Below are 26,733 nucleotides of genomic sequence, written 5' to 3'. Positions count from 1 at the left end.
TATCCGGACTCGGATACGGACATATCTCAACCTCTCTAAACGGATTCGGTTTCGAATACGGTCGGAAAATATTCGTACCGTTTTCATCCCAAGGTAGGGTGAAGTGGAGAGAGAAAAAATCCGAGAGAAAGGAGAAAGGAGAAAGAAGAGGAAGAACGCTCGGACAGGAAGGTTGGGCCGAGGTTAAATGACAGGGAGCTCGGCGCCAGAGTGGCTGGCGTTGAGCTCCCTGCCATGTCACCTACCGAGTCTAGGAGGACGTCGAGACGTGTTAGTTTGACGCCAACATCAATGGCGCCGAGCTAAGAGTCTATTTTTTAAAATCTTTCCTCCAAAATCTATGTGTGAGAAATAAAAAAAAAAGTTTAAAATGTAAAAAATTCGGTCCCATGATGCCGCGTCCTGTAGGGCGCAATGTGGTCGCGTCACGCCGAGTTGCCGCTGCTTTGTTGGGCCGAGCTGCTCCGCTCGCGCGTCGCGCCCCGCCACCCGCCACCCGCACTCGAGAGATTCCTGGCTGTCAGGCCGTAGGTGTCGCGGTCTATGCCCGTGTTGTCACCTCAGGTTTTGGACGCGGCCGCCGGCAAAGCCGCTACGGCTACGGCGTCTAGTACCGCATGCCAGAGCACTTGCCCGCTTTGCCAGGTCGCACTTGCCGTATCAGACCGAGTAGCAGTAGCTCCCTGTGGTCACGGTTCTTGAGGTCCCATTTTGGTTTCCATAGAAAACGAAAAAGACAAAGCCTAACACTATTGCTCCACTCAGAGATACTACTAGTAAAACACTAGCACACATAAGTGCTCCAGAATTCAGATTGCCGTATACGGAGTATATGTTTGTACAAAATGGAGCGGTGTGTGTAGCGCCGTAGCGGGCACAAAAACTGTCACGGTTAGTTCCCTCGTCCTACTGCCATGTGTGTGGGGTTATCAACTAGTAGGGCTGCATTGCCGGGTCCCCAGACAGTGAGACAGACTCCACGGGGGCTGCCCACAAGGCCAAGGGACTACGAGGATCTAGGATGGCCTCGTAACGAACGAATGTCGCAGCGATGTTCAGTACAGAACGATCTGTGTGATCTGTCCTTCTATATTCGCTGCCTCTCCGGTTCATGCGTCGTCTACGCATCGAAGGCGTTGCAGTCTGGAACGGTAGCGGACCGATAGTACGCGCTCCTCGTTTCGGTAGCAGCGAACGCTTTTGTTCTCAAGTCTCTAGTATCCAGAGTTCCAGGCAGAGGCAGACTGGCTCGGACCTAGGGCCTGCGTGGCGCGTGCCCTTCAGAGTTCAGTCCTTGGCCCCCTGCAGCCGCTGTCTCGGCTTTTGCTGGTGAAATTACATGTCCTTTTGTGGGACACTTGGTACGAATTAGCAACGGTATTGTCATCTTCGCTGCACGAACAACATCCTTCGGCTTTCAAACTGTGGGGGTTTAGAGTCCTGTCCTGTACTTGTTTTCCTGAGTGGCGGGGACAAAAAAGAAAAGGAGAACGAGAGGGGGGGAGAGAGATCGAAAGCCCTCATGGGCCGGGCGTAGCACTATTTTAATCCGGCCCTCTTGAGCGAGGAAAATAGTCTGGCCTCATCATGGATGCGCAACCAAATAGTCCAAGTCTCGGCCCTTTAAATCTTTCTGGGCCTCGTGTAAAAAGAAGTCTTTCCGGGCCTACTATAAGACCGATCTCACCCTTCAGAGCAGGCCTGTGGACCAGTGCGTTCGTCGTGGAAACAATTTCTTAGCAGCCACTCGCCAACATCAAACCTTCCGTTTCGTACATCGTCGAAGATATCTGCCCAAAATCGTGATGTACGGCAGTACACTGTACACGATCAAACAGCCCGGTCGAAAGCAGCTCGAATTCGAGTGAACTGTAGATCTGCAACGTGCCACTCCCATCGTGCATCGCATTCGACATGCCTTTCACTTGACAAAGACACGGCTCGCATACGACAAGGCGAGAGTCCACCCAGGGAGAGGAGGGACAGAAGCCGCGCAGGCTAGCGCTTGATTTCAACCCAGCCCGCACGCTCTGTCGGCCGGGGACGGCGACGGGCAGCCAGCCAGCCAGCCACGGATTGCGATCGGATTGGGACCTGGGACTATACCATCTGTGCTCTGTAGTGTGGTGATCTGATTTGGACACGGGAAAAACTGACCTGCAAACGGCGGTTGTGGGCCTCCTTTCTCGACTGTCTCCTCGCCATTTCTCTCGTGTTGTGCTATATTGTGCTGTGCATAAGGTCGACGTCGTTGATGATACTGATATGGTGCATTCTTATGCGGCAGCTTAGGCTTTTGGGGGGCAATATGATTATCGCAGAAAGGGTTGGAGTGGTAATGGGAAGTTTGGGACTGAATGAACACCGTACCTCTTTTGGCCTTGTTTACCCACAAAGCAACCACTACTTGCTCGCATGATGGTTCTAACTACTCCGTAGCATCTATCGTGTGTCTATCGGCAGTCGACACACGCATGCTCCGGTCAAACTCGTGAAGTGACCTGCCGCCGGGCAGCGACTAGCGACCGAACAAGATCGACGACGGCCCGGCCCGGCCTGGGGTGTGCTGTGTTGTTTAGTATACAGTATTTCTAACAAAAACAACGCAAACGTGACGGGAAGCTAGCTAGGCCTGTCATGATCTCGGCGGATCGCGCACGAGCGGATCGGTCCGAGGACACAGAATGTGAACAGGATCGACAATCCAGCACACGTGTGCGTATGATTCGCATTGATCGCGACACGGCGCGTCCGGCCGGCATACCCAAGCTAGCGCATGCACCCGGCGCCGCGCCAGCACGGACGCGACTAGCAGGCCGCCGCCGACCAACGACCTGCCCCCCGCGCGCGCCGGTCCGGCTCCAATTAAACCCGTAGCCGTAGGGTTTTTTACTATTTGCGGGCTGCAACGAGAAGCCGTAGCGTGGTGCCGCAATTCGTGACCCGCGCCGCGCGAACGACGCATCAGCATCACCCGCGGCTGCCTGCCTGCCGTCGCGACAAGACGGCTCGATCCGCCGTTCCGAATTTAAATCCACGCCCGCGACACCGGCCCACCGCCGGCGCGTGGAAAAATAAGAAAGCTACCCGTCCCGAGCGAGTACCGTCGTCCGCTCGCGCGCGTTGGCTGCACCGCCCCAGCCGCACCGCGCGACCGTTGTCACGCGCCGCATTTGCTCCTGCTGGGCCGCGTACGTACGGGCCCCGTTGCTCTGCCGCCCGCCGCCAGCCCGGTCGAGGGTGACCGATCACACACGCCTCTCGCTGGATTTTCACCTGGGCTGCCGCCTGCCGACACGGTTCAGTGGGGGGCGGGCGCGTGTAGCTGCTCGCGAGCCATGCAATGCGCGGCTCGCCGCTCACGCCTACTACAGGTCTACTGGCTACAGTAGTGCGGTCGAGGCGTGCCGCCGGGCTGCCGGGTGACTGGTGAGGACACAGTACGAGAGGAGTGGAGACTAGAGCTACGCTCGGGAGCGCACCGGGGCACTAGGCGAGCCGGCCGAGAGGCCCGGCCGGGACGGTGGTGTGGTGCACTGGTGCGTCTGGCTGCCGGCGCCTCGCTCGTTGCGTCAACTGCTCAAGCGTGCTCTCGTCCACTCTTCCGGCCAGGATGGCGTGGCCATGCATGAGATGGGACCGTGGGAGAACCTGATCGTTGATCGAGCCGAGGCTACGGTACTACTACCCCGATGGCCTGGAATCTTGATGTTCCGACCTACACGAGTGCTCACCTTGCTACAGATGGAGTTAGGTGACGTGAACATTTTTACGTGTCATGCTTCTATTGGCAGTTTGATTCGTTTCTCTGGACGCGCTTTTGTGCAACCATTGTTTAATCATCGGTTGAGATTAAAAAATATCATGTCACCAGCAGGCTAAAGAGTAAAGATGATGATGCTCCACATTATCATTACGCTCTAACTTTGTCCATTTCTACAGATTGATTGAGTAGTACTGTCCCGTCGATCTCTTCTCTGATCGCTACTATTTTTTTTTTCTTTTCACGCAAAAGTCGTCTGCAAATATTCATGACAGTGTTGTGCGTGAGAGGAAAAATTCCCTATTGTTTACTCCTGCTAGCAGCTGCGTGGGACTAGCTAGTACTAAGAGCTTACACGGCGGCAGCGTTCTGCTGACGAGCTAACAAATGCAAATCGGTTATCTAGGCAACTACGGCACGGCGCAATTCATTGAAAGTCACAGATGTTTGTTAATAGTAGTAGCAGATTTTACAGGTGATCCACACATATGTCACGAATCTCCTGCTGATCTGATGCCGGTCGTTACATGAGTGATGACATTTGACAGCAACCGATCGATCGCCACTTTTCAACGTTGGCGCATCAGCAACGATATGGATATAGCTGCGGCACAAGATCACACGCCATATTATAGATGATGAGGCCCAGCTTGTGTTTATAGTACTATACGTACATCAATTTACCTGAAGACTTGCAACAGCAACCTGTTAATTCTGAGTTCTGACCAAACTACTGGTGCTCTCTGAATTATACCGACCTGCAAGCTTGTCAGCTGCAGTGTGCGCATAGTTGCCGATGCATGCTTTTCCCAGAAACTCACAAGCATCGAACATCAGCAACTGTCATGCATCCACGAACGAACTAGCAGGCCGCATCCACACCAGAACAACAATGCAAGAGCAGTGTGACACCGGCAAGCAACGCTGAAACTGAAACGCTGGTGGTGGTTTGATGTCGATGGGCAAGCACAAGCCCATGCATGCATCTGGCCAGACCGCCAGACGAGACGACCGACCAGTCACCAGTGGCCGCGCGCGCGCGCAGAGGAATAGAGGATTAATTGATCTGACGATGAGGGGGAATGCGAATGGATACCTTGCTTGCGGAACGGCGAGCTCGCAAAGGCAAGCTAAAGCGCAAAGCAAACAAAATTTGAATCCGGAAAGGGGAAGGCGCCGGGAAAGACGGACAGGGAGAGATGCTTCGGCTCTGCTATCTTTGTCTCTTCTTTGCTCCCACATGCCTTTCGAACCCCCAAAACATGCTTTTGAACAACCCCAAGAAAAACAAAAATTCTCACCCATACCATCCAGTGCCATACATACATACCCCTACATCAACTAGGAATCCGTTTTCGCCGTACTCTACGAAACTACTCGTACTAGGATATCTCAGTGTTGTTTTGGCTTATTATCTTTGCATATACTGCTTAAACTATATACAGAGGCTACGCTTACAACAATTCTACAAAATTACTGCGTTCTCCAAAGGATCTTTATGTATAGATTTTGTCTTACGTTTTCTATGAATAATTTAAGACACTACAGTCTATGATCGTCTTGAGTTTATTCAACCATTTTGTTGTTACGTTAGACGACATTCGGAGAGGATCCCCCAACAGCACTAGTCCATTGAACGAGTAACTTAACCACTGCACTGCACTGAATTGTGTTCTTAAACCCCAACTAGTTGCACCATGTTTGGCTACTTTTAACAGCACTAGCTAGTCAGTTACGTAGTGCATTAGTTTAGAAAATAAAAAGAAATGAATTCAAAGGAGTAGTAGGAAAGAGATGCAGTGCACAGTGCAGGAGTACGTAGCCATCTTTGGGCAGCGTCTTTGTCAACAGAGCGCCTTTCGACCAAAATTCTGTACGTATATTTAAGGTGCGGGAGATGAGAGAGAATACACAATCGCCGGCCGACGACGGACGCAGCCGCGATCGGCGCCCTGGCCGATCGGGTCAAAGACGAACCTGCAACGCATGGGCCCAGTGCCCCAATTGGAGTGTGAAGCTTTCGTTTTCTCGTCTCTCTGGCCTTTCCTCACGGGGACCGAAATATTCCACGTGGCCCGGGATGGTGTCGTCAATGGCTACGCATCACCAGATGAAAACGGTCGGAAACGGTCGGAAAACCTCTCAACCGTTTTCTACATCTACATATGAATACGAAAAACAAAAACGAAAGCGATAAAGCCGGACACGAAAAAGAACAGCGAATTACAGAATATCAAAAATTTCGAAAACGAACTAATGCGAGCGAAATTATGTCGAACACGGTCGGTATACGAAAAATCAATATGGAATATTGATCCTTAGGGACCAAGTGCATAACAATTAACAAGTATATAATAATTAACAAGTCCTACACTTTCTTAAAAAGTATCTTCATTCGACAAGATGTAAGGAAATATGATTTTTTAAGGCAACAAGCGCTTGTACGCGATTAATATATCGCTGACTTTGTTTAATTTTTTGAACATCTTCAAGACATCAAATGAAAAAACTAAGAACTAAAAAGTTGTAGATCTCGTCGAGAGCTATAATTTTCATATAAAAAATTATCTTCATCCGAGATTGTATGAAAAAAGATATGATTTTTCTAAGGTTAGACTTGTAGTGGGCCAAATTTGGTTCTAAACGAATTTCGAAACCGAATTTCGAATTCGGGATATCCGAATTAAAAGTAAGAAAGTAGAAAACGGTCGAAAAATGTCTAAAACCGTTTTCGTTCCGATTTTGAATTTGATGTTCCGAATTTCGAACCGCATTCGAATTTGTCCGAAAATATGAATTCGATCGGATTAAATGTAGAAAACGATACGGTTCGGTACGGGATATTTTCGTACCGTTTTCATCCTTAATCACCACACTCCATGGCCACGTCAGTTTAGCACTGTAGCTCTTTCAGCTAGCTTATATACCGAAAATGGCATTCTGCCACCGTAACCGAAAATAGTATGGTAGTGCATCAGATATTCGATTCAAACTAGGTCGAGCTCGCCTGGTCCAAGAATATAAATATTCTTAAAAATTCTATAATCTTAGTTATACAGATATGTCACTTACCCTTAATCTCTTATAATTTGAACAATTTCCAAATGATTTCACAGCTTATTTTAGGATACATGGAGCAAAACAGTTGCACGTCTTAAATGTCATGAAAAGAAAATTGATCAAAGGGAGTAAAAAGGTAAGTTTTAGAATGCATCGTTTAGAAAAATAATAAAATAGCACAGATTTTATGATGGAAACCGAGCCAAAAGGTCATTTGATTCTCTAGGAAAAGCTCCACACGACACCCACCACCAGCAAGTGCAAGGCTAGCGGTAGGCCGGTAGCAAACGCAGCGTCCACACTCCACATGCCAAAGTTTGACCAAAGTCTCCAACACACACATTGGTACCCAGTCGGCTCCGCTGCCAGAGCCGATCCCGTAGCTCGAGCCACCCACGGCATAAAAAACTACTAAGCAACTGTTATTTGAATTTGAACTCTGACATTTCACGCCCCCGGCTATTTGGTAGCCGCTGTAAATCTGCAGCCAATCGAACCGGCGGGCGAACCGCAAATTCACCTGGGAAACGAGCCGCGCGGTAACATAAATTGGGACTAGCACGGCACGCGGACGCGACGCGCGCACAGCCGAGCCGAGCCAGACGCACTCCCGGCCCCGATTGCCAGCCAGCTAAAGCGCGTAGCGTAGGGCCTACTAGCCGGAGTAGTAGGCGGCCGCCGAGCCAGGACGGACCGGGGCCGGCCGACAGCAGCGCACGCCTCGGGATGCGAGTCGGGCGCGGGGGCCGCGCGGCCCCCAAGGAACTCAACTGCGGGTGACCGCGGCAAAAACGGGGAAGCCGACGCGACGAGGCCGCCTTCCGGCCTCCGGCTACTCCTCTCCTCCTCTCCAGTCCGGACGTGTCTCCACTCTCCACTTCACCGCGCTCCAGTCCACCACGCTGCCGGGCGCTGCTGGCCCCGACACCGTGGGCCACCCCCGGCCTGTGGTGCGCGGGGCACAGCAACATGCATGCATCGCCCCGTGCACGCTGCTGCTGCCTGCTTCTGTCGTAAACACCAGTACTAGTAGCGATCTAATCACTGGGGTTGGGGTTGGTGGTCGTGGCGCGCAACTTTTTCCTTGCCTTCTTATTCCACATCTCCAATCGTTCACATCTCTCACCAACGGCCGGCACCACCAGTGCTACCACATCCATCCACCCATCCTCTTCTTCTCCCTCACCCCTGCCGCTTCTTCTACCTCCTTCCCACCTCTGTTATCTTCGTTCTTCCCCCAGTTTGTGTTGCTGCACATCGTCGCCCGGTGTATCGTGATCTGACAGTATCCTCGCTACCTTTCAATTCGTCGACGACAAGGCACCAGCAGAAAGAAGGCCAGTTATAGAGTATGATCAGGGTAATGAAGTAGTAGCTACCAGCTGTGTAATAGTTTTGGTGTGTGTATGTGTATCTAGCTAGTTTTGCGTGTGGCTCGTTGATCTGTTGTTGGCAGAACACACATCTCGATCGAGCTTGTGATCGACCGATGATGGCCGGGCACCGCCGATTCACATCTGCATGGATTCGGACTGGCCTCAAGGTACGTACCGTGATCCTTGTTCGTGTGTGCATATATACCACATGATCTGATCGATGATTTTCATATATAACATGAGCCTTTGCCGTCTCTCACCTTATTAGTACAATTTCTGCGACCTGCAGGTTTACTTCTTTTTGCCATAGAGCATTATTTCTTGTCTATATTATTTTCTGCTTTTTGAAGATTCATATAAGGGTTTATAGAGATATTAATTAATTGGCTAGTTATCAGGTGTGTTATATTTTCTTGTTCTTTTACTTAATTCATGCAAGTCTACCTCCCAATTGATCCTTTTTTGTTTAGAGAACTATAGAAAGGTTATAAGTTGAGGATCTATGAGTATGCAGCTCACTGTCTCTTTGTTGATCTCTGCGCGCTGTCTCCTTGTTTGTTATTTTTTGGTCATTAAAGTACTTAGTATATGTCTCTACCCTCTACGATGGTTCTTTAGTATAGGTTTAATATGATCAAAGGTTACAAGTGAGATCGTTGGCCTGCTATATATTTATATAGCCTTGATGAAACTATTATGATCAGTGATCAGAAAATTATATGGCAGCATGCATTTCTTGTAACTAGCTTGCTGTAGTTTCAATATATAGATAGATCTACGAGTACCTATACTCCTTTAGTTTCTGTGAATTGTGTTTCATTGACACTTTCTTACTAGCTACTTACGTATTTCTTACACCAGGATCCAATTAAAGTCTACACACGTGAATCATTATATACTTAACCCTAACAGAGAGAAACTAAATGAAACTCTAGAAGGAGTAGTCACAAAAGATGTCGCAAAACACAGAGTAAACAGCCACGCAAACAGTAGAAAGTGCAATGCACACTGTCCCATTCTTACCCATATATTGCAAGCAAAAGCAACAAGAGATAAAAAGAGATTTGAACAAGTACGGTTGATCGTCTGATCTACCTGGCTTTAACTTTAGAACACTACTGCAAAAGCCGTGTATATAGATCTCCTCAAGACTATCAATATGGGAAAAGAACAACGAGAATAAGTAGACTTGTTATTTTTTTCGTGACCGTGTCAAGGCACATTTTTCATTAAGAAGAAGTAGAGACTTGTTGTTATTAATTACCATAATTTTAGGGATATATATAACCGCACGGTGAGAACATTCTTCACATATTCGTACTATACATGATGACTGACATCGAAGGACACAAGAATTTATGTGATCCCAGGTTCTATCTAGTATGAGATCATAGCAAATGCATGCATATGGGACATTATATGCTTATAAGAAATCAAGACAAGTACACCTTGCATGGCCCTCATGATATCTATGTTCGTAACTTTAACATGTGTTCAAAAGCGTAACTATGCGCAACGGAGATCATATGGGGCCGGGCAACAAACTGACCAATGTGATTCCAAAAGCTATGGATACACCATAGGATCAAGCTGATCAGAGATCTGAAAACTTGATCTACTTGATGCATCCATCATGAAACATCATAATATATAACCTTTGGAGCTTTGCATGCAGTTCGTACTTTAGCCTACTGTATAGATATATGCACTCCTTTCCCGCATTCCGAGGCTTCCAATTTGTCACGGCTAATGATTTGCGATCACACTGCGATAACGTGGTCTTGTGCTTTTCAGGGCATCGTCCCCGAGGAGCCTGGGATGGGATCGTCGTCACCGTCAGCAGAGCTGATCGCATGCCCTAGGCCGATGCACGCCGTGGCGGCGGCCGTGGCGGACCGGCGTCTGCGCCCGCAGCACGATCAGCCGCTCAAGTGCCCGCGGTGCGAGTCCACGCACACCAAGTTCTGCTACTACAACAACTACAGCCTCTCGCAGCCACGCTACTTCTGCAAGACGTGCCGCCGCTACTGGACCAAAGGCGGCTCGCTCCGCAACGTCCCTGTTGGCGGGGGATGCCGCAAGAACAGCGCGCCAGCGCCAAGAAGCCCCCGCGCCGCCAATGCAGCAGGCGCGGCACATGGCGGAGACGGGCCTCCACCTGTCCTCTCCGGCATGCCGCAGCTGCCGCCGCCGTCGGCCGCCGCGGCCGACCCGCTTTGCAGCCTCGGCCTACTGGATTGGAAGTACGACCCGATCCTCGCGGGTTCCGGGTGGCGCTGCAGGCTCGTTGGACGGCCCAAGCTCTGAGGCGCACTTCGCAGGGGCGGGCATGCTGGGCATCCCAGGTGGCGGTGGAGGCGGCGGCGAGTGCCACGCGCTGAGCGCGCTCCGGTACGCGGCCGGCCTGGGCGAGCACCTGCAACTGCAGGGGCTCCCGTTCGGGGCCCGTGCGGAGCACGACGCGATGGAGGTGAAGCCAGCGGCGACGGAGAGGCTGCTATCGCTGGACTGGTACAGCGAGACGAGCCGCGCGCCGGAGAGCGCCATCAGCTCGCTGGGCGCGCTGGGCCTGTGGAGCGGCATGCTCGGCGGCGCGCACCAGCACCATGGCTCCTCGGCGGCCATCTAAGATCCTGGCAGAAACGTGCCTCTTCCATGCATGCTTGCGTTGCATGCACCGTGCACTGCATCAGTGGTTTGCTAATGGAGTTAACGAGTGACTACGTAGAAGTGCTTGCTTTCTTGTTGCTTTTACCTGTTTTTATCTTCTGTTTCGTTTCGTCGTTTTGTTTTTTGGACGATCCATGCTTGCCGCTCGTCATTTCGGATGATGTCTCTGTTGTTGTACCACTTCAAAGTTCAAACATTTGCTGTGGTTCGAATTACAATTTGCTGGTGGTTGATGAGCTCGATCAGGTTTTATCTGTATGGAACTATGGATTATACTCTATATGGAACCATGTATATATAGAACTTAGAGCTTGGTACAATTATTTTGTTGATAATTTACATTATGGTGATCCAAAACATTTACAACAAAACTGATTTCACCGCAGACAATAAAACAACCTAGCTAGTCATTTGCGAAAATAATGTGACGTACTTGCGAAAAAAATGTGACTAGCTAGGTTGCTTTTCGAATTTCGTTTATGGTTGCTTTTTAATTATTTTTTCTCCTTGGTTGCTTTTCGATTATTTTTTTCTCCTTTTCTCTTACGAAAATACAAGAAGCCACACCTATACACCAGAATTTACTGTGACATTCGACATAGTCTCAAGTTAGCCGTAGGAGTGGTATAACAAAAACACTGCTAACTTAAGTTTGCCATAGCATTGCTAAAACTCACACATGTAACCGATCACTAGTGGAGCACACCTCCTAAATAAACTACATGTGTCTGAGATTTTCAAATATCTTAGGCGACTTGGTCCTCACACCGGCTTCGATCAGGGATGAGGGTTAGTGTGGATTGCCATGAGCTAAACAAAATTTAGGGAGGTAGCTAAGAGAGGTGAAGGTGGTGGGGTGAGGGTGAAGCAGCGAGCTTCCGTCAACCATTGATGGTGGAAGATGGCGGTTGGACCAGGTACGGGAGGGGGACCTCAAGCTACATTAGTTTGCGCGGTGGGTGCAGTGACAGTGACCCAGCGACAGCGCCATTGAGGAAGGTAGGCGGGGCAATTTACGTTGTAGCGTGTCACAACTGACCCAAGCAAGAGGATGACTGTCGGTGTTTTCGGACAACCGACGAGTAAATTTGTATTTGCGCGTTTGGCTCGGATGGTGTACTCGGAGGACACAAGGGTTTATACTGGTTCAGGCGGAACGTCCCTACGTCAGCTAGTTTGCTGCTGCTCGTGTTACTGGCACTTAGTTTGCAGTATGGGTTACAAGAGTACGTTTATTAATGTGTCGAGTCAAAAATCACTAATCCAGACGACTTTGGTATCCATGTGATTCGATAGCACACAAATTGAACAATTAATATTTCTTAAAACATCCAAGCTACCACAAAAACAACTAGACTGGGAAGCCGCGTCGAACAGTCGAAGAGTAGTTTGCAGATGGTGCAGCCAGTGTCGTCCCATTCGTGGAAAGCGCGTGATGCACGCAGTGTTCTTCCAAAGGCCTGTTGGTTGTCGAACATTCTGCGCAGTACATTTTCTTAACTTCAGTCACATCCAGGCCCTGCTTTATTAAGAATGAAAAGTCCAGCTGGCAGCTCAGTGCAATGTTTCCGCCGATCCATTTAGGCGTTTCCATGTTTGACACATACATGGAGTACTAAATGTAAATGAAAAAAAAACTAATTGTACAGTTCTCGGCGAAATCGCGAGACGAATCTTTTAAACCTAATTAGTCCATGAAAAGCCTTAAGTGCTACAGTAACCCGCATGTGCTAATACCCGATTAATTAGTATCATTAGATTCGTCTCGCAGTTTTCTGATGAGTTCTGTAATTTGTTTTTCTATTAGTATCCAAAAACCTTTCCTGACATTCTTCCGACACATCCAATGTGACATCCAAAAATTTTCACCTCTCCAACTAAACACACCCTTACTCAAAAAGATTGAGTCTGGGTCGACGCGCCCTGTTTATAATAATTCTTCGAAAGTTCGAAAACCCGTGGCCGTGGGGCACGACCTTCTTTTTTCTACACTCGTATTTACGAGTACCTCATTTCAAAATTTTCACCCCAGTTCAATTGAACATAAGTGAAATGTGGTAGATACGAATGTAACCAAAAGTAAATAAAATTCTAAAAAGAAAGTATGAACATAGATTAACAAACTACAGATTCTTCAACGAGGATTTGATAAAATGTAAGTCAGCCAATGCAGTTTAACACCAACCGGATTTGATTAAAACGTTAGCAGATCTCCTACGACAACACTATTCTCTTGGAAGTTGGAACCAGGAGGTATCTACAAAGAGAGTTTTACTTATGTACTATTAAAAAAGATGACCTTTACCTACAGGTAGAGCTGGATATCGAGCGAGTTCGGCTCGTTATGAATCGGTTGTTATACAAACGAGCCATAAGACTAGCTCGGCTCGGCTCGTTAGCGAGCTCGAGCTAGCTCGTTTGGCTCGCGAGCCAAAGCACAAAAAATACAATATTGAGCAAACACATCACTTGCATGAATGAAATAAACAATGTACAGATAAATTTAAGGATGGAGAATATAATCCATTGATTGATCCACTAACGAACAATTCCATTCATCCATACATAGCTTACAGCATCATCCATTGAACAATTCCATTCATCCATACAGTTTTCTAGATTGGAGCAAAATAGATGTGCTCCATACTCAACAGCGTAGTGGACTTCGCGGCTGCAGATCCTCGACCTCGACCGCGGCCACCTCGATTGCCTGACGAGTGCGGTGTGGAGTGCGGACCGCTGACTGCGCCTCCGCGGCTAGGGAGGGGAAAGGGAAAAGGCGGCTCGGGAGGTGGAAGTGGAGTCAGACTGGTGGGACTGGTGGTGACCTGGTGTTGGTGTATATTTGTTAAGGTTTCATCCATATTGGGCTAGGCCGAGAGATATATTGCCATATGGGCCAATTTCAGTTGCTCTGATGTGAAATATAACTTTGGCTCGTTATGGCTCGCGAGCTGGCTCGAGCTAACTCGTTAATTAATCGAGCTGGCTTGTTAATTAAAAATTTAAACAAGTCGAGTTCGAGCTGAGCCATTAACAAGCGAGTCGAGCAAGTTACGAGTTTTTTTGTCCAGACCTACCTACAGGCCACCAAAAAGTTCAGACGCACCTAAGTGCCATTCACCTAAGCTTTTTTTTGTCTCCCAAGCAACTGAGCAAATATTGAACAATCATAACCAGTACATGTAACATTTGCTTGCATAAACATGAAACATCTGCTAATGACCACTATCCTCAGGAAGGCTAATGAAGTCAGCTCTTGAGAGTATTTTCATGCAACCATTCCTAAATGTGGTCCGACAACCGAGCTTAAACTATGGATATTGACCTTCTGACCAATGGATTCAAACTTGCCAAGAGCCTTTAGTAAGAGCTCACTCGAGATACCCAAGGATCAAAACTCACAAGACAAGTTACCGATATCAATCAGTTAGGAAAGGATGATACTGTCCAAGCTGAAGGGTTTCCACATTGACAACATCAGAAAGCCCACATGACTCTGATACAATTAGCATATATAGCGGACACATTGTATTTGACTAGGTCTTGTCACGTCTTGTAACATAAGCCTACTTGGCTATATATACGAAAGGTAATACCCCCTGCCCCCTCAAGGGTGTGAGGTGTCTGTACACATCTTTTTATCCGTCTTCTGCCACTAGTGGCTGAACCCACGATAACATTACATATCTACCAAACAAGAAACAAACTTTCCGTTGCCTGGATATCATCAGCTGAAACTGTCAATGCGTAAATGCATAAGGAATGCACCTTAACAAGGACTTTAGGTTCCAGGATAGTTATCCACCCAATCACCAAACTCATAAACACACACATCTGCATATGCTATGAAGTAGCCAAATTTTGCGACCATGCTAACACTATATGATACTGAAAGCCTGCCAAGGAAGTATAAGGTATTATCATACTACTACCTAGGAGCAAGACAGACGTAGCAACCAACAACAAACAGATGCCACGGTAAGAGGAACAAGGATTGATTATTGTTGTATTTTCTATTCTTACTTTTATCCATTAGCTAGAAGGGCAGGCCTGGTGCAGTGGTGAGAGCTGTCTCACTGAGTCACCAGGTCGTGGGTTCGAAGCAGCCTCTCCGTAGGTTTTTCGGGGGAAAGGCTTGTCTCGATTTATCCCTTCCCCAGACCCCACTCATGTGGGAGCCTCCGGCACTAGGTCTGCCATTTTTACTTTTATCCATTAACTCATCGCATGATCAAACAATCCATAGATACACATTACAGGAGCTAAACTGTGCTAACAACAATGGATGACTAGTTGATGGCTCATCTAGAAATTGCACACAAAAAAAGACCAAGAAAGTGTAGCACTGAGGGGAAGTACTGTAGCCATCTACAGCTGTGTCTCACATGGATTAGGATGTGGGGGAGAGGGCTGTGCTCTAGGGCTCTCGTAGATGGTGCTCGTCATAGCAGCGGTTTGATGTGGCCAGAGCCAAATACGCAGGCCAAAGGGCGAGGCCGTGAGGGGCAGGCCAGCCAGATCACCGCAAAGCAGCGAAAGCGTGTAATAAATCCTGGGGCAGGTCTATATTTTTATTTTATCAAGTAGCTTAGAACAGAGGGAGATCACTAAGTCTGGAGCAGTTGACGACGACGATGGCAGCCGGATGGATAGGATCGGGCGTCTAAACGGTGGCGCTGCCCCTGGCAGAGATCGATCTCTCCCCAGGGGAGCGCGGTTGCGGAAGCCGGCAGCGGCTAGGGTTAGGATCTAAACCTAGACTCGTGATACCATGATGGAGAATAGAATTGTTGTAATTTGATGGATGTATTGAATTGAGCCCTTGGGCGATTCATATAGAGTACAAGACTTGGGAGGCAAGGCAACCCACGGATACATATGGAAGTCTACCATACACAATATCTAGACTATCAAATATACTCTAACAGATTCCAATCCCATGCTAGAGCAGGGATCTCCCCAACCTGTTCTGTTTGTAGCACAGCAGAATCACAACTGAAAGTGTGTGTGGAGCAACAGAAAGTTAACTTCAGAAATGCCATTACTTGAAAGATACTCCTGCTAACCAGCTATCCAATTTCAGAGGGTTTATCGGAGTAAGATACTGTTGAATGGGACAGCAGACAAGTACTTAACATGTGAAAGTGTGTGTGGAGCAGCTATGCTAACTGAACCACTAATTGTTTGCCAATCTGGACTCTAATCGTTTGTGTATTGCCAAGCTGAAAGCAGTGCTGAGTTTGGATTCATGGGTTTCTTGGTTCCTATTTTTTACTGCTGAAAAAATGTGTAACTGGAACACCTCCTGTTTCTCATCAGTGAACTATGCGAACTGGAGAAGAACTAATGAAAGCATCTAGGCCCCTAGTTGGATTTCGGTGATTAATGTCAATACAAGATTACTATGACTAACGTGTGTTTTGCAGAGACAATTGAGTTAGATCATGATAATAGAGATCGATTGGGCAATCAAGGTTGTCATGCCCCTACGATGGAAATCGTTTCGGTTTTCAAAGGATGGACGACAAGGTTAAGGATAACTAGTTCTAAGTGTCGTTTGAAGTTGGAGAGACACTTAGAGTAGTTTAGGACTTTGTTTTTCCTTTGGCCGTACTATGAAGAGGGGTATGAACGGGTAGCTTGACCTAGTTGAGTCTAGTGAGTTAGGTGTGGTGCACACTTGTTAAAACTAGCTCTAGGTAGCTCCTATGAATGCCTAAGATCCTTTGGAGCAAACTTCATTCACATATGTTCGGAAGTTGGAAGTGAATGGAGGGTCAAATACTGACCGGACGCTGGCTCCGGTGCGACCGAACGATGGCCGCAGGGTCCGGTCAGTTCATTTGACCGAGAAGATCAAGTCTGGTATGACCAGACGCTGGGAGGTCATGTGACCGGACGTTGAGGGCCAGCGTCCGGTCGACTCCAGTAAGGGTCCAGACTTGGAAAAGAGTGACCGGACGCATCCGGTCAGTGTGACCGGACCCTGTGTATCCAGCGTCCGGTCGTTTACAGTAAGCATCCAAGAGCGACCGGACGCGTCCGGTCGGTACTGACCGGACCCTGACAGCGTCCGGTCATCACTTGAAAACTGATTCACGGGTTGAACTGACCGGAGCGTCCGGTCATCACAACCGGAGCGTCCGGTCATCCCGCAGAAGCTCATAACGGTTCGTTTTTCAGGCTGGCTTATAAATAGAAGCTCCACTCGTGAGTGGAGCATCTTTTGCTCATTCCAACAGCTAAGAAACACGTTTGTGAGTGCCAAGAAGAGCAAGGTCCTAGTGAGGTGTTTGTGATTTGAGAATCCAAGAGAGTAGCCTCACTAGCAAATCAAGAGTAGCAAAGTGTGCATCCATCTTCTCATTAGGCTTCGCGTGGTCAAGTGAGAGTTCGTGCTTGTTACTCTTGGTGATCGCCATCACCTAGACGGCTTGGTGGTGATTGGGAGTTTGGTGTTCACCCGGCGGAGCTTGTGGGTGACCCAACTCAAGTTGTGAGCGGTTTTGGGTGATTCGCCGCGACGGAGTGTCGAAGAATCAACCCGTAGAGAGCACTTGATCCTTGCGCGGATCAAGGGGGAGCTACACCCTTGCGCGGGTGCTCCAACGAGGACTAGTGGGGAGTGGCGACTCTCCGATACCTCGGCAAAACATCGCCGCGTTCTCTCTCTCTCTCTATTTACTTTGAGCACTTACTTTGAGCATTTACTTTGAGCAATTCAATACTTGTCTTCATTTCCATAAGAATTGCTTGCTAGAGTAAGTTTGGAACTTAGGTTGAGAGGTTGTTGTGCTTTAGTTTGATATAAACACTTTTCTAGGCACAAGGGGTTAATTGGGCTATCCGTAGGATTTGATTATTGCAAGAAAAATTAGAATTAGCCCAATTCACCCTCCTCTTGGGCATCTTGATCCTTTCAATTGGTATCGGAGCCTCGTGCTCACGTTTTTAAGCTTAATCGCTTAGAGCAAGATGTCTCACGGGGATGGTCCTCCTCCTATCTTTGAGGGAGATGATTTTCCATATTGGAAAATCCACATGGAGGCTTACTTAGAAGCTCTAGATGTTGGAATTCTTAGAGCCGCCTCTCAAGGGTTCCCCGCACCTAGGAATGCCGCACAACTTCAAGGCGATGAAGTAAATTATGAAAAATGGAATGCAAAGGCTCGCAACACCATCTTTAGAGGCCTTTACAAAGATGTGTTCAATCGTGTAAGGAACCACAAAGACGCCCATGCACTATGGTCGGATGTTTGTGCGCTCCATGAGGGAACCAAGACTGAGCGTGAGGAACACTATCATCTTGTGATTAAAAAGCTAAATTCTTTTGAGATGTTTCCCAAAGAAAGTGCTAATGAGATGTATTCTCGATTAAATGTTCTTGTAGAGGAAGTCAATGGGCTTGGACTTACTCAAATGTCACCATCCGACGTTGTGAGAAAAATCTTGAGTGTCCTCCCCATTGACAAATATGGGCACATTGTGACCGTGCTACATCAAGGTGATCTTTCCGCCGCTACACCGACACAAATCTTGGGAAAGATCAATGCTCATGAGATGTACATGCACATCACACCACAAGATGGCTCATCCTCTACAAAGAAGAAAGAGAAAGACTTAGCATTCAAAGCTAGCCAAGACAAGGGCAAAGCAAGACTTGAGTATGAGAGCTCAAGTGATGAAGATGATGAAGAAAGCCTTGCCCTCATGGTGAAAAAGACCACCAAGATGCTAAAAAGGCTAAACAAGAGTGGCATCAAGTTTGATGGCAAAAAAGAAGTTCTTCACTAGCTCAAGAAGAAAGCCAATCTCCGAGATGGATTGCTACAATTGTGACGAACTTGGTCATCTAGCTCATCAATGCACAAAGCCCAAGAAAGATAAGTTCAAGAACAAGGGCAAGAAAGATGATTCAAGTGATGAAGATGAAAAGAAGAAGAACAAGCCATACAAGAAGAGAGATGGCAAAAAGAGGGAGTTCTACAAGAAGAAGAAGAGTGGCAAGGCCTATATTGTCGGTGATTGGCTCATGGACATTGATTCATCAAGTGGATCATCCGATGATGATAGTGATGATGAAAAGGTGGCCGCCATTGCTATTGATCTTGCATCTTCACCACCACCATCGCCATCATCCTCTACACACCTATGCCTTATGGCCAAAGGTGAACGCAAGGTAACTAAGAGTGATGATAGTAGTGATGATGAACATGCTAGTGATAATAGTGATAGCGATGATGATGACTCACCTACTTATGATGATCTTGTCAAAATACTTAGAAAATATACTAAGATCATTAGAAAGAGTAGAGCTACAAATGAAAAGCTTGATGCTAAAAATGATTCACTCTTAGCTAAGTGTGATACATTAGAAAAGGCTAATGATGAGCTCAAGGAAACGAATGATTCTACATCATCCAAACTCAAGGAGCTCAAATCTTCTAAGAAAGAGCTTAAAGATAAAAATGATAAACTTGAGTGGGTACACAATGAGCTTATCACTAGTCACAATAAGCTAAAAGATGAATATGCAACTCTAAAGATCAATTATGATACCCTTATTATTGCACAAGAATTCTTACCAAATGAGTCCACATGATGCTACTAACCATGTTGTTAAGATTGATATAGCTACCTCATGTGATGATTTAATTGATGAAAGCATTGAGCATGGATCTAGTAGCAAGGGCAAGCAAGTGGTTGAATGCAATGACTATAATGAGTATGTAAAGCTCAAGAGTAACAATGAGAAGCTCATGAAAGATCTTGAAGAGATGAAAAGTCACAACACCATTAGTGCTAGAAACTCTTGATCATGACAAAGAGGTGATCCTTGAGAATGAGAAGTTAAAAGAAGAAATCAAGAAACTCAAGGAGGAAAAGAACAATGATATTCTCAAGAAGAGAACAAGAAGCTCAAGATGGAGAAAGAGCATCTCAAGGTGGGATTGAGCAAGTTTGCTAGAGGCAAGCATCTCCAAAGTGAGCTACTCATGAATACCGTCATGAAGATGGATAGAAGTGGCATTGGATATATGGCAAGTGTAGAGAAGAAGAAGGCTCAAGCTCAACACCAACAACCAAAGCCAAAGCCAAAACCAAAGAGATGTTTTGAATGTGGACAAGAAGACCATTTCGCTCATGAGTGTCAAACTCCACCACCACAACCCTTGCCCAAGCATGCTAGACCCTTTGCTTTTAATGCTCACTACATGCTTAGAAAAGATTCGAGTGGAAAGATGAAAGTCATGTTCTTAGGTCCCCCCAACAAGAGTAGGCCTAAGAAAATTTGGGTGGCTAAGTCACTTGTTGAGAAGGTGAAGGGCCCTCAACAAGCTTGGATCCCTAAAGCTTGAATCTCTTATGTGTAGGTGAACTACAAGACCGGTGGAAGTCATTGGGTTATTGATAGTGGTTGCATACAATATATGACCGGTGATCCTCGTATGTTCACCTCACTAGATGAAGAGGTAGATGGACAAGAGAAAATAACATTTGGAGATAATTCAAAGGGCAAGGTCAAAGGATTGGGCAAAGTGGCAATATCAAATGATCATTCCATCTCAAATGTGCTCTATGTTGCTTCATTGAGTTTCAACTTGCTATCCGTTGGTCAATTGTGTGATCTTGGCTTCCAATGCTTGTTCACCTGAGAAGGAGGTGGTTGTATCTAAGGTAGATGACAATCAAGTGATATTCAATGGATTTAGATACAACAACTTATATCTAGTTGACTTCACCTCCGAAGATGTAAACTTGAAGACTTGTCTATTCACCAAAACAACACTTGGGTGGCTATAGCATAGAAGGCTTGCTCATGTTGGGATGAGCTCACTCAAGAAGCTTATGAAGAATGATTTGGTGAGAGGGTTGAAGGATGTGAAGTTTGAGAAGGACAAGCTTTGTAGTGCATGTCAAGCCGGCAAGCAAGTTGCAAACACTCATCCAACCAAAGCTTTCATGTCAACCACAAGAGTGCTAGAACTCCTACACATGGATTTATTCGGACCAACAATATACAAGAGTTTGGGAGGAAATCTCTATTGTCTTGTGATTGTGGATGACTACTCAAGATATACATGGGTGTTCTTCCTTCATGATAAATCCGAAGTTGCATCTTGTTTCAAGAAGTTTGCCAAGAGAGCACAAAATGAATTTGAAGTGAAGCTCAAGAAGATAAGAAGTGACAATGGCAAAGAGTTTGACAACACAAACATAGAAGCTTATTGTGATGAAGTTGGAATCAAACATGAAGTCTCCGCAACCTATACTCCTCAACAAAATGGTGTAGTTGAGAGGAAGAACCGGACTTTGATCACTCTTGCAAGGACAATGCTAGATGAGTACAACACCCCCGAAGCTCTATGGGCAGGAAGCAATCAACACCGCATGTTATGTATCCAACCGCCTATTTCTTCAAAAGTTCCTTGTCAAGACACCATATGAGTTGCTCAATGGGAAGAAGCCGGACGTCTCCTTCTTTAGGGTGTTTAGGTTGCAAGTGCTACATCTACAAGAAGCGGCAACACCTAGGGAAGTTTCAAAGGCGTTGTGATATAGGTTTTCTTGTTGGTTACTCATTGAAGTCCAAAGCATATAGAGTATTTAATCATGCCACCGGCTTGGTTGAAGAAACATATGATGTGGAATTTGATGAATCTAACGGCTCCCAAAGAGCACATGAGAATCTTGATGATGTAGGTGATGAACCATTGAGGGAGGCTATGAAGAATATTTCGGTGGGAGACATCAAGCCAAAAGATGATGAAGATGATGTACAAGTCATTAATCAACCTTCTTCATCAAATGTACCACAAGATGGTGAAAAAGTTGGGAGAGTAGAAAATGAAGATACTCATGTCTCCCATGAGCAAATGGTGGTACAAGCACAAGATGTTGATGCTCCACAACCTCCTCCTCAAGTGGCCAATAGAAGAAATACTCCTCTCCTACAAGATCATCCACAAGATCTCATCATAGGGAGTCCAACAAAGGGGGTGATGACTAGATCTCAAAAACTTACCTCATTTATTGCTCATCACTCTTTTGTCTCTTGCTATGAGCCTACCAAGGTAGAAGAAGCTCTAAAAGATCCGGATTGGATCAATGCCATGCATGAAGAGTTGAACAACTTCACTCGTAATGAAGTATGGAATCTTGAAGAGCGACCAAAAGGTGCAAGAGTGATTGGAACAAAGTGGGTGTTCCGCAACAAGCAAGATGATCAAGGTGTTGTTGTGAGGAACAAGGCAAGACTAGTGGCAAAGGGGTTCTCTCAAGTTGAAGGTTTGGACTTTGGAGAAACCTTTGCACCGGTTGCAAGATTAGAAGCCATCCGTATCCTTCTTGCATATGCATCACATCATGAAATGAAACTATATCAAATGGATGTGAAAAGTGCATTCTTAAATGGCTTTATTAATGAACTAGTCTATGTTGATCAACCTCCTGGGTTCGAAGACCCTAGATATCCTAATCATGTTTATAGGTTGTCCAAGGCACTATATGGGCTTAAGCAAGCCCCAAGAGCTTGGTATGAGCGCCTTCGGGATTTCCTTATTGAGAAGGGCTTCACCATTGGGAAGGTCGACACCACACTATTCACCAAGAAGCTTGATGGGCATATCTTCATTTATCAAGTATATGTTGATGATATTATCTTTGGATCATCAAATGAAGACTCATGCAAAGAATTTGGTGAATTGATGTCTAAGGAGTTCGAGATGTCAATGATTGGTGAGCTTACATTCTTTCTTGGTTTTCAAGTCAAGCAAATGAAAGAAGGCATCTTCATCTCTCAAGAGAAATACACAAAAGACCTTCTCAAGAGATTCAAGATGGATGAATGTAAGCCAATCAAGACCCCAATGCCTACCAATGGACATCTCGACCTAGATGAGGGAGGATAACTCGGTTGATCAAACTCTCTACCGCTCTATGATTGGTAGCTTGTTATATTTAACCGCATCTAGGCCTGACATCATGTTTAGTGTGTGTATGTGTGCTAGGTTTCAAGCTAGTCCTAAGGAAACACATTTAATTGCCATAAAAAGAATCCTTAGGTATCTTAAGCACACTCCAAGCATTGGCCTTTGGTATCCCAAAGGAGCTTTATTTGAATTAATTGGCTATTCCGATTCGGATTACGCCGGATGCAAAGTTGATAGAAAGAGCACATCCGGAGGGTGCCACTTGCTTGGTAGATCACTTGTGTCTTGGTCCTCCAAGAAACAAAATAGTGTGGCTTTGTCCACCGCCGAAGCGGAATACATTGCCACGGGTGCTTGTTGTGCACAAATATTATACATGAAATAAACTTTACTAGACTATGGAGTAGTTCTAGAGAAAGTACCTCTTTTGTGTGACAATGAAAGTGCGGTGAAACTTGCAAATAATCCGGTTCAACACTCTCGCACCAAGCATATAGATATCCGCCATCACTTTCTAAGAGATCATGTAGCTAAAAATGATATATCACTAGAAGGTGTAAGATCCGAAGATCAATTAGCGGATATCTTCACTAAACCGCTAGATGAAGCTACATTTTGTAGATTGTGGAATGAGCTCAATGTACTTGATTTTAGTAACTTCACAAAAAATTGAGCTTGTGTTGTCTCTTGCATTCATTGTAATATACAACATGTTTAATTTATGGAAATGCATATAGGGCTTGTCTAACATGGTTAAGATAACCGCCGAAAAGCGTGTGAAGAAGCTTAACATTGGATCAAACTTGACAAGCAACTAGATTTACTTACAAGCATTACATATGCATGATTGTTGTTTTGTCGTTTTGTTCCATTTGCCCTCTTGTTGCTTATTTTCTTAAAAAGAATTATAGCCTAAGGCAAAATACTTTGAAAAATATGAGGGTTTGAGAGAGGTCACTCACATCAGTCCTAATTGGTGTTTATTCAGATCTTATTCAAGTTGGGACTTGATTGGGAACAGGCAGCGCGAAGGAAGTTTGAAGATTTACTGGAAAAGGTGCACCGGACGCTGCACCGGACGCTGCACCAGACGCTGCTGTCCAGCATCCGGTCAGTTCATAGGAGGTGAACTGCTGTTGAAGGAGTGACCGAACGCTGCGTCTATGCGTCCGGTCAGAAAGGGTTCAGCGTCCGGTCGATTGGAGGAAGATCAAATTGTACTGACCGGACCCTGCCTGCGTCCGGTCATGGACCACCGGACGCGTCCGGTCCCGATTCCAGAGGATTTGGACCTCTCTGGAATCGACCGGACGCTGGGTGGTAGCGTCCGGTCGCTACCACCAGAGCGTCTGGTCAGTGGATCTCGCGTGTCTTAAGGACTCTTTTCCCGTTTCCTTTTCTGTCGCGTTTTTGGGGGTTATTTATTCGGACCTTTTCTTCTTCCTTGATCCAAGCCGAGCCGCCGCTGCCTCGCTCGCCAGCCCTAGCCCGAGCAGCCACGTCGCCGCCTTCTCGCGCTCGCGCCTTCGTGCACCTGCCCAGTCGCGCCCGCGCCTCCGTGCCCCTGCCCAGCCGCGCCGCAGCCTCCTCGTGCCCTGCAGCCGAGCCACCGCACCAGCTCGACTCTGCAGCACCGCGCCGGCCACCTCGCGCTGAAGTTCGCTGCTCCACCGTTGCCAGGATGCTTGTCTTCACACCAAGTGCTCTTGCCCTATCCTCTCATTGGTTGGGCGTTTGACCTAACCCTAGCCCGGTTCCGAGGATCCCCCGCGTGACATCTTACCTCTTCTCGGTTCGCTGATCGTCAGCTAGAAAGCCATTCGATTCAATTTCGCATCTACATTGCTTTCTCTGCTAGGGTTTCGCATCTATTAGACATATGGTATTTATTTGTATATCCATCTATTCTATCGTGCAGCGAGTCGGTTCCGTTGTGGTTCAATTGGCAGTTGGCAGTCAACTCGGAGCCAAGCTCGCGAGTAAGGATCGAGGCCAAGCCTCGAAAGCGACAGTTTGACAGTTGATCTTCATCAGCGTCAGTTCACCATCTTGTCAGTTCAGATGGCTCGCACCAAGAATGTTGGTGGTGGCCCAGGTGATGATGATCGGAGGCCCCCGGCTCGTCAGCCAGTCGGATCCAAGGGCAAATCAACCAAGCAAGTAACATCCAAGAAGCGGAAGTACCCCGACGCAGAGACAGCTAGAGCAGCAGCTGTTGCAGAGGCCGCAGAGCGTGCCGAGAGAGGTGGCACCCATAGCGGAATTGTCATTGCAGATCAGCCAGTTTCACCCGCAGTCAGAGCTGCGATTGAGGAGGTTGAGCGTCGTCACGGTAGTCCAGCTGGGACTGCCACGCTTGCAGGACGACGGGTTGCCATTGAGGAGGGTCCGTCAGCACAGCAGCAGCCTCCACCAGCAGAGCCTCAGCCAGTCCAGGAGACTCAGGAGAGTCAGGAGACCGAGCCGGCACCTTAGCTACAGCGTAGGGGTTCATGCCCTCCGCCCAGACCATAGGGTCCGCCTCTAGTGGTTCACCTCGACTTGAGGGCCGCTACAGCCAGGCAGGTTTAGCAGCTGCGGTTTGTTGAGTTTGAGGTCTGGTTTCCTCCGAGGAGGGATGAGAGAGCAGCTGAGGGGTTCTACACGCCACTGCAGGAGGATTTCTACAATGCATATCTAAATAGTGGGGCAGTGTTCAGATCACAGAGGGTCTGTCCGATAGAGTCCATTGTGGCAGCAGCCGGAGAGGGGATTTGGCAATATTTGTCATATTTGCCAGGACTATCAGATCTGATTGGACGGACAGGGATATATGTACCTTCTTGGGTTCGTCAGTTTTATGCCTCGCTCTACATCGATCCTCATCACAGATTCATTCACTTTGCCTTCAACGGCAAAGACTATAGAGTGACGAGTAGCAGGGCCAGAGAGATACTGAGACTACAGGAGCAGCCTGTAAGGATGCATGAGGTTTGCTATGGACATCAGGAGCCTCCCAGGCGTCCTCATGGAGGGTTGGTGCCCCCTACAGACTTAGTGCGCCATTGCTTCAAGGAGCCGTTTGGTGAGGGGTCGAGTAGGAACCCCAGTGACTTGACTCCTACAGCGAGGATACTAGAGGCCATCATCAGGAGGACATTGCTTCCTAGGTTGGGATACAGGGAGGGCCTGACTCGCTTACAGCTCTGGCTTCTCAATGCCATTATGCAGATGATAGTGTTTGACATCTGGGACCTCCTTCTTTCAGAGATGGAGGATACTATAGCTGAGGGATTCAAGGGTCGCAGGTAGCTTCCCTATGCTCACTGGATCACGTTTCTCATCCGCAGAGTTGTGATTGATAAGCCCCCTGGCATGATGGATGAGTATACAGGTGCCACTACGGAGTTCCCAGCTTACAACCTGTCACAGAGGATCAGACACGCCACTCCTCCGGCACCTAGACAGCCTAGCCATCGTCCCAACGTGCCAGAGTCCGCAGCTCAGCAGGACGAGATCATCAGAGGGATTGCAGCCACTGAAGAGGCGGAGCTAGAGGCACAGCAGGAGGTGAGTGAGTACAGTGACAGCTCTGACGACAACTACCAGCCTATACCTCAGATGCCTCCACGCAGACACGATGCAGAGGCAGGTAGCTCCAGTTCTGCTCCACCTGCTCCACAGACAGACCCCGCTCTCATTGCTATTCTTGAGCGGATTCAGCAGGATCAGACACGACAGGCACAGGAGACTGCTACAAACTTCGCACAGTTTCAGGCTCGTCAGGACGAGTTTCAGCAGCAGCAGCAGCAGCTCCTTCAGCACCAGCAGTTACTTATGCAGCAGCAGCTCATGGGATTCATGCAGCATGTAGTGACAGCCATTAGGATCCCACTGCCACAGACTTCGCCCTAGCTTGCATAGCCTCCTACCACTTCGATGACTCCAG

At 47.3% G+C, this 26,733-nt stretch overlaps 1 pseudogene; it reads left to right on the top strand.

The window, feature by feature from the left end:
* The first annotated feature begins 9,632 nt into the window (after positions 1–9,632).
* On the top strand, positions 9,633–11,100 carry LOC136534957 (dof zinc finger protein 2-like; annotated as a pseudogene).
* Positions 11,101–26,733: the final 15,633 nt, after the last annotated feature.

This window comes from Miscanthus floridulus, unplaced genomic scaffold (genome assembly GCF_019320115.1).
Source record: "Miscanthus floridulus cultivar M001 unplaced genomic scaffold, ASM1932011v1 os_2425_1_2, whole genome shotgun sequence".
NCBI lineage: Eukaryota > Viridiplantae > Streptophyta > Magnoliopsida > Poales > Poaceae > Miscanthus > Miscanthus floridulus.
Note: the sequence above shows the minus strand (reverse complement) of the source record. Positions and strands in the feature narration are given on the sequence as shown.